The sequence below is a fragment of the Pseudopipra pipra genome, chromosome 2 (genome assembly GCF_036250125.1).
Source record: "Pseudopipra pipra isolate bDixPip1 chromosome 2, bDixPip1.hap1, whole genome shotgun sequence".
In the NCBI taxonomy this organism is placed as follows: domain Eukaryota; kingdom Metazoa; phylum Chordata; class Aves; order Passeriformes; family Pipridae; genus Pseudopipra; species Pseudopipra pipra.
In genome coordinates, this window is record NC_087550.1 from 20217220 (window position 1) to 20226668 (window position 9449).

General features: G+C 41.2%; 1 long non-coding RNA gene across 1 annotated transcript; it reads right to left on the reverse strand.

Moving 5' to 3' along the window:
- Nucleotides 1-1882: 1882 nt before the first annotated feature.
- Nucleotides 1883-6217, reverse strand: LOC135406652 (uncharacterized). The gene is made up of 3 exons (XR_010426398.1): nucleotides 6130-6217; nucleotides 4761-4865; nucleotides 1883-3397 (listed from the first exon to the last, which is right to left on the reverse strand). It is a non-coding gene; the product is annotated as an uncharacterized LOC135406652 (long non-coding RNA).
- Between the last annotated feature and the right edge of the window lie 3232 nt (nucleotides 6218-9449).

Genomic DNA, 9449 nt, shown 5'->3' on the forward strand with positions numbered 1-9449 from the left:
ATGCTAAACATCAACTTCAGTCTTGGACAAAACAAAGCATGAATCCAAGATCCTGAGACTCATCAGATGTACTAGTTGCCAATGCAATTAATCCGCTCTGACCATTCATTGTAGCTTGAGCAATATGCACAGTTTTAGTCCAAATCATGACTTTGACACAGGAAGACAAAAATAAATGCTGTCACTGGTAGTAGCAGAAGAAACTATATTATTACACAAATCCAATACATCCTGATTTTGTCCTGGGACTGACTGAAGCAATGAAGCTCAGATGGGTAAACGCGGGCTACAGCCCAGCGTTTCTCTGCCTGCTGGCCTTCACAACACACATATTGCTGCCAGGGCCACCCTAGGCTGATGGAATAATACCGATTAATTTCAGAGGCATTGGCTCAGTCACTCTGTTTCCCAGAGCTGATGTGGGAGGCTCACTGAGTCAGAGCATGCCAGAGAAGTGTCTGGCATACACCAAGAAATAAAATATCTGCAGTCCAGAACTAAATTATAGGCTGAGAAATTAATTTTGAAAAATGTATTTTTAAAGAAGATACATATGTTCTTATATATATATCTGTATATATCAAACACAGAACACCACTACAAACACACCTCAAGTCTGCTGTCAATATCTTAGGATGAAGGACTGCTACAATGCGTGGTTTGTTTTCCTCTTCTAAAGAGCCAGAGGACCTTATGTTCCATGTTCATCAGTTTGCCTCTTTCCAGTCATTAAAATAATGTACATATAAAAGAGGAGACTGAATGAAATGCTTCACAGAGCCTTGTTTCCAGCTATAACCTAAATGAGTTTTGCACATTTACAGTTTATTTAACTTTGCAAGTGTTTTGGAAGACCTCTTGTAACACCGACTCTTTTTCTCTGTTTTTCTCTGCTTGGCTGCTGCTTTCACTGCCTCAAGCAGTTTACCTGTATACAGTCACAGAAAGGGACATGGTCTTCTGAACTTTATGGCCATTGACTCAGGGTTGTCAATAGAGCACTGCAGGACAGACTTCTCAGTCTGCAAAACCTCTCTCCATCAGCCCAGCACTATCAATGCCAAGGGGGGCTTGCTCAAAGCAGCTCACATGCACAGCTCCCAGAGAGCCTGGTGCCACTGAAAGGTGTGTAAGCTCTTTCACTGCTGCCCGAACAGTGTGCTCAAATCAGCAAAGAGCTGTACCTCCTCAGCAGTCTGCCAAATACGAACACGGACTCAGATATTTTTTTTTTTTCCTTCTTCATAGGCTGTGGACTCAGAGACTTATCACACTCCCACCTGTGGTGCCCGAGGACTGCACGCTTTTAAATTACACTCTTGGTAACCATGGTGAAATCCATGGTCCCATTTCTTATGAATAAAGACCTTCCCAAATATCTTCTAATGTGACTGTCCATGAGCAAAAACTTATTCTTTGACTTCCTTTCCTCCCTGCTCTCAGCTCTGATGCATACAAACACATTAAATGTTTTTCACATTGAAAAAAAGAAAACAAAAAAACCCAAAAGAATATTATTGATAGGGTCATGGGGTACAAAACTGCAGTCAGTGCAAGAAAGTCAGTCCATACAAAGCATTCACATATTCTCAGCTAAAATATCTGGGTTTTTTTTCTCCAAGCATGTTCATTCTCAGGAATCTAGATTTTTCTGAACGTGCTTGTGTTCATTACAACTCTCAAATTTAGGGTTTGCTCTTGACTTACAATTTCCTTGCACAGGTCAAATAGTCAGCTCTAACAGCTTTACCACCAGTCTCTTACAGATACTCAGAGATTCCCTTTTAATTCTCCCTCATTTACCCAATTAGCATTCTGTTAATTAAACACGGGAAGTGCCTTTACTTTCTTCAGAAAAACACATTCCTGCTAAACCCTTGATTTATACATGTACTTCTGCAGGCTGTTTCAATGAGATTAGAGTTTGCACACAGGTTTTTTCTTGCTTTGTACACATTATTCTGAGGAAATCTTGCAGTATAACATCAGACTTGCTGTCTGCCATTTATACTGGAGTTTTGCCTAGCATAGTTTGACTGCTGAGATAATTAATAGTCTTTAGTAACCATGATTCCCTGCCTGTGAACTTCAAAGACAGAAGCAGTTTAATATTCTTCCTGTGTCTTTAAATAGCAGATAGTTATCACAACACGACGATTTGTAAGTGAGGGACTGTCCAGGAACTATTAATCGAAGTTGGCTAGAGGGCTCCACCATATCTACCTCAAGTCAAGGTTTGTATGGGGAAAGGATTATATGATTTTTCTAATTTTCTCTCCATTTCCATCTGAACTCTGTCAAATTCAAATTATTATATAATCCATCTTACATTTCAATGCGTTACTGTGTGCCTGTCCCAGAACCACCCAGTGAATAGTGACTTCCAGCTGAGAGCTCTGCCTTTCATCAGGCTTACACAACTCTGGTCTCACTTCCTGCTCAGCCTGAGGCAACACCATGATTTGTGCCTGTGTGCAAGCACAGAAGCATGATATTTCAAGTCCCTTCACAGGTCTTCAAAAACCCTGAGAAATACGTCCAAGTATTTACTTTCTGTTCTTCTGCCTCTTCATTTCTGTGTCACGTATTTAACAAATACAAATCAGATGTTGTGTATATAACATGAGAAACAGCAATTAGAACACCCCTCTATGGCTTCAGAAGTGTGGATATGAGTCTTTGCTCTGCTCTTGTGCCAAAATTTGCTGCTGCTCCATACAGATGCACATGGCTTTCTTCTTCTCTGAGGCCAGGTGTCAAACAAACAAGACACCCGTGTTGCCCAGGTTGTGGCACAGCGTAATAGAGGAGACTGTGCAGTTCCCAGGGTGTCCTGTGGGCCCAGCTCTGTGTGTACCAGCTCAGCACTATAGGACCAGAGCCTATAGGTTCCTGTGCCCCTTGGAAAATACCTCCAGGTTCACAATTTCAGTACTTATTGCACCATTAGTTATAAAATCCTGGTGTATCTTGAGACCACCACACCACTACACCAGTGAGTTGATGAAGGCTCTTCTATAGGCAAGCACAATATGGCACACTAGGTGTGTGTAAATAAACACTGGTGAATCCAAAAAGGAGTGAAACCTTACATGGTTTTCCCCATAACCAAATACATAATTCCACCCCTTCTGTCAAGACAGGTGATGTGACCCTCAGAATGGCATGAACTGCACAAGAAGTAAAAGCTATTCTCATTTGTAGACCAACTTCCCAATGATTACAAGACTCAGAATTAAAGCCTTCATTTTCTCCTACATCCCATTGCTGCTCCTTGGCTGCAAGCTGTGCAATCTCCACACACTCATTGTCTCAAAGCCTTCGCCTGGTTTTTGATGAGCCTCTTCTTCACAGCATCCCTGACAAGCACATAATCACTAATAGACCCAATCTGCACCTGGAAAGATTAAGCAATTTGATAAAAAAGATGCACACAGTGTTCATAGAAGAAAGGTAGGGAGTTTAGGTACCTAGATTGCTGGACTATAGCCCAATCCACCATTGAGTTCATGTCCCTCTTAACTGCAACTGAGTTTACAGAAGCTCTGTGAGCATGGCTGTGACTCTCCCATAAGTTTCCCTGTACCCCTGCAGCAGGGGGTACCTTACAGCAGAATCCCCAGGCACAATGTTGTCTGGTTTACAGAAGGTGGATCCTTAAACCTCTGTGATACCTGAACCGAGTTAAGATTAGCAGCCCTTCGTGCCCATTATTAGACTTGAACACAATCTATTTGATTTTTCACAAGGACTGATAAAGCCAAGATATTACAAGAGAGAGATTTCATGGCAGTGTTTCTTCCAAGGCTGGGCACAACCTTATCCTAGCTTGACCAACCCACTTTCAGTCTTTGCCTCAGTCAGACCCAGTATACAGATAAGGCCACGGGACTGCCAAGACATCCTTCATCTCCCTGCAAGGCAGGGCCTTGGCTGAGCTTTGAGCAACACAACTTGAGCTTCCTGTGTTCTAAATTTCTGAGGATTTCTAGAGTACATAAAAACCCCTTTTTAAAAAACAATCAAATACGCAAAAAAACACACAACAACAAAACATAATAAAAAACCCCGAAACAACCAAATAAACTAGAGAAGGTAGGTAAGGAAGTACATAGTTAATTAGTAGACATATGGTTATCTAGCCATGCAAACTGTATAAAACTCTCTATATACACATCTGATGAAACTATTAGTGACCCAAATAGGCCAAGAAGCCTTTTGCAAGAAGCTCTCTATGTAGGTAAAGGAGTCTTTACATAAAATCATGTCCATATAAATGCATTAGTTGACTTTGACTCCCATATTATTCAGCAGACACAAAGACTACTGCACTTGTACAGTTGCCCATATCTGTTCTTCTGATCTATGTACATTTATACCTCAAACATGAGGATTTGTCTGGAGCTTAAGTTAGTTAGTCATCAGTTTATTAAGTTTTTCATTCAACTAAAGAAAAGGAATAACACAACATAACTCAGGTGATCAGGAAGAAAAACCCCAGCAGACAGTGTTTGATTTACAGCAAACCCAACAGCTGCAGTTTTTTAGACAAATGATTCCCAGCACAATTACAAATAATGAAGGCACAAATACCACATTTTGAAGAAGAGGGGAGTAAAAAAGACAAAAGGAGTCTAAATTCATTAAAAATAGTACAGCCAGCCCTAGATTTAAAATGCAAGCATGCATGTTGTCACCAAAGCAACAGAATTTCCTTTTCTTACACTTTTCATAGGACTCAGCACCCAAGTTTTGCTTACCATATATTAACATATTCCATGCAGGCTTCTTCGTCTGGAAGATTTTTGCTACTTATGTTTCCAGTGCATTTGAGATAATCCCGAAGTTACATTTCTCTGAGATGTCTAAAAATAGAAATAAATACAACATCATTACTTCATCTATTTACAGTGAAACCCAAAGGAAATATTTCAAATTTATCATTTATTGAGGAAAAAATGAAATTAAAAAAGCACAATATGCTTTTGGAAGTAAATTTTCAGCTCTTTTTTTTTCCCCTAAGTATGGCCATTTAAATAATCTAAATAGCACTAATATGTTTATTTAGTCTTAACTACCTTTTTATCGTTCATAAGAATTCAAATAAAATATGCAAAATGTGTAAAAGTATCGTCAGTCTTTACGACACTAGATATTATCTGTAACTCAGATGACAAAGACTGCTACACTGACTCCAAAGAGCAGACTTGGCCGTGGTCAGACATTTCAGTTTAAGAAATCATACAGTAAACCCCAGGAAAAAAGTTTCCTCGTGATCTCCAAGTCAGTTTGGCTGAGGGCTCAGATGTCCTCAGTTTTGTGTTTCATTTATTCACAGATACCACTGTAAACAGCTTCATTGTCTGCACTCAAGTCCTTTTGAAATCCTGCTGAAGTTTCAGAATGAGTCACATTGCCTGACAATGAGGCCCCTCCACTTGCTGCTGCCAGGGCACAAGGAGTTAAAAAAGGGCAGGTATTGAACTGAACCACCTCTCCATCTCACTGACAGTCCCCTTGGCTTTGAGAGAACAAAAGGGAGCTGAAGCTCCGAATAGGAGCTGAAGATTTCACTTCAAAAGGTGTTAGAGATGTGATACAGAGGTACTATCTGATATCATTTCAGGGGAAAGTACTCTGAAATTATGGTAAAGTCATTATGATTTCAGTGCATGTGTCCTTTTTCCCCTAGCAGAAGAATCAAGATACTTCAAGCTCTTTAAGAAAAGAGACAGCAAAAGGTGAATGACAAAAGCTTGAGCAAAGGGTCAGTGGTGGGTCCCTGGGAATGATTACTTCTTTGAAATCCAGGCAGCAGGGGATGCAAGGTGTCAAAGGCTCTGCAATCACTTCTTCTGAGCATCTAATCACCAATGGGTCTGATCAGTGGAGAACATGGGGTGAGGAACCAGGAGAGATCACTGAGCAGAAAAATACAATGTGAATCACACTGCTTTACACAGAAGGCCAAAAAAAAAAAATCCCCCAAAAATGCAACCTATAGAAATGTTGCTAAATGAGACAGGCAAAACAAAGAATTAATAAAACACCCAGGGGGAGGGTAAAGAAATAAAAATGGTAATAAATAAGATCTAAACACTTTTACCAAGTCTGTGGGAGCTCACTCACTTCAGAGAATGGCTTCTCAGTGAAACTGTTTTCCCTGATGCCACAGAGTCACTGGGGTAGGTAGGAAGGGATAGGTCAAAGGTCGCCAGCTGACCTTGAAAAAGAAAAAAATGTCACAGAAAATGTCAATTAAAAATGTGGAAATGTCTTTTCAAAAAAGTGAGGAGGACAAGCGGGAGACACCTCACTAAAGCATGGGGTGTATGATCACCCAGAGGCAGCCATGGTTTCACTCAGGCAAGAAGCCCTGTGTCACTGGCAGTGATGTGTTCGGAGGTAAAGTACTTCACTGACCAAGAGCACTGCAAAAACCATCATCCCTGCCAGCTCCTTGGTGTCTGCCCAAGACACACTGGGACAATAGAAAGTGTACCTGAGCTTCAGCAACCTCAGTGCAATTTTCAGCCCACTTCACACCTTAGCTCCACAATTCCACTGGTTTAATAGACCACATTGTTCTATTCACCGGCACTGTAAAAGACAGGCTTTACACCCTGCCTACATTGTCGCCTGCACAATACCATCCAGCAAACATCTGTACCTGGCAGACGTGGGGGTGCACACCATTAAGGAGCATTATTAGTTCCACTGAAGCACCTTGTGTTCCTATTTCCAGGAACGGGTTTCATAGATGGCAGATGCACTAGTATAATGCCATTGCATGATGAAGACTGGGAGATGATGGTGGAGACCTCCAGGGACATAGCCACATCCCTACCATAGAGTTCAAGATGTCTCCTTACCAGGAGAGCCAAGGCTCATGAGGAAGAGAGGTTACAGGTCCCTTCCCTGCCCCAGGTCAGGTTACAGCCTCTCACAATTCCACTTTTTCATGAAGAATAGGCAGAAAATGGTAACTAAAAACATGCATAAGAAGAATAGTTTTTCTAGTAGATTGGTATACCTGCAGTAAGGGGGGATTTGGGAAAGCCACATATGCACATGTACCTAAGAACATAAACTCCAGTCTTGTAGGGACTGAGTTACATTTCCAGAATTAAAATGGAAAAATGGAAAAACGCAACTTCGTTTAATGACGGTTACAGATTTTGCTCTACATTCCTACATAAACCTGGATTACTGCAAGACATCATTATTTGCATTGTTAAAGGCTTTATTAAAGGCTGAACCTGATGAAGTTCAGAAAGAAAGCCCCATACAATAGGACCTTACCTTACCAAGTTTCAGCAAATGCACTGATCTGTAAAGGTACCTAGTGGTTAATTAGATGTTTAGCAAGAAAGTATTTAGGCCGTACTGTTGTTCTTTCCCATTTACAAGTCACACATTTGTTTCACAGTGTTTTCACTACTTGTATGACCACTAAAGTGATATATTCAGGATAATGAGGTTTCTAGTGGTTTTGAAATGTTATTTAAATGCTGATTTCAGAAGTACTGTTCATAACCTCTGTTAGGTCTGCCGAGAAAGCACAATTTCCAAGAGGTTTATATTAGCATAAATCTGTGGAGCTTTGTTGAAGCATTGCGTTCAGAGCAAAATTTGCCACTCATCTGACTAGATAGCCACAAACCACTGACCTAGCTAAAAAGCGACCTGCAGCACAATAAACTGACAGGCACAAAAAAAGTACCTCAGTAACCCTAAATCCCTTTAAGGTTCTTTTACTCCTATTTACCATCACTGTTCTTAGAGTTTGGAGGAAATTCTCCATACCCAGTTTGGTTTCAACTCAACTCAGAAGTACTTCTGCAAATGGAGTTTGCTATTCAGCAAGCCTGGTCCTGCACGGCAGCAAGGGGGAACGGATGAATCTTTGCTTCTGGTGTTTTAAAAAGCCAAGTTGTGTAGCCAAGGATTTGGCTGCGCTGCTGGGTGACATTATGTAAGCTGCACCATCTTTCTCTGCTTCAGATTCTCACCCACTTGGAAATATATAGATAAAACACTTTGAAATTCTCTAGCCAAAATCCTTGAAATGAGTAGGTCTTACTATTCTAAGAAATAAAGACCTGGGCACACGCAGTGTGGCCAGAGCAAGGAGCAGTGCAACAGGTCATATCCTGGCTCTGACACTGAATTCCTCTGTGGCTCAGCTTTGCCTTCATTTCCTATATCTGGTGTAGTATTCACTGTGCATTTGGTATTTAGCCCTGATGCGCCTTCTACCAAAATACTGTAGCTAAATCTTGCTGTCTGACATGTAAGAAAGACTCTGAATCACTGAATCACAGAGGGGTTGAGACTGGAAGGGACCTCTGGAACTCTTCTGGTCCAACCCCTGCCCCACTCAAGCAGGGCCACCTACAGCCAGTTACCCAGGACCACATTCAGATAGGTTCTGAATATCCCCAAGGAAGGAGACTCCACCACCTTTCTGGGCAACCTGTGCCGGTGCTCAGTTAGCTTCACAGGAAAAATGTGTTTCTTAATGTTCAGAGGGAGCCTCCTGTGTTTCGGATTGTGCCCATTGCCTCTCATCTTGTCACTGGACACCACTAAGAGCCTGGTTCTGTCCTTTTTGCACCCTCCCTTCAGGTATTTGTACTAACTGATAAGTTCTTTCCAAAGCCTTCTCTTCTCGGAGTTCAACAGGTCCAGCTCTTTCAGCCTTTCCTCATATGAAAAGTGCTCCAGCAGCTTATTCATTTTGGTGGCTCTTTGCTGGACTTGCTCCGGTAGCTCCACCTCTCTCTTGTGCTGGGGAGCCCAGAACTGGATGAACATCTGTGAATAGCTAAGAAAAGGAGACTTCAGGAGTCTACTGGTTATTTTCCCAAGAAGAAAGTTAAGGAAGAAACTTGATCACAATTTTTAGGGTCCAAGACAGGGAACACAATGTAATTAAAGTGCTTGTCATCAGACAAGAGTGCAACAAGGTCAAATGACCCAATTTGAAAGGGGACAGAAGAGAAATGAAGTGTAGTGCAATTAGTTGTTTAACAATGGTAGCAATTAGCTGCTGGAAAATTTACCAAGCATTCTGGCTGATTCTCTGTATCTGGTGATTAAATCAAGATCAGATTTTTTGTCGCCTTTGAAGTCTTGTTCCAGTTCTTATAAAAATTCCTCTGGCCTGTGTGATGCAGTAAGTCAGACAAAAATGATCACAACAGTCCCTTCTGGCTCTATCATCTATTCTTTTATACGAGATGACATTTGCTGTTCTGATGATTAGGCAATTAACATTGTAAAATACCAGAAAATTCCTAAAATTCCGCAGTACTGAATGCCTTGAGTCAGTCTTTGCCTCAATCTCAGAACAAAACTCTGAACACAAAACACCACTGTACTTGTCTCTAAAACAAGCCAGAAACCAGACAAAGAATAATTTGGGAGTTTACATGACAGTTTGGTGT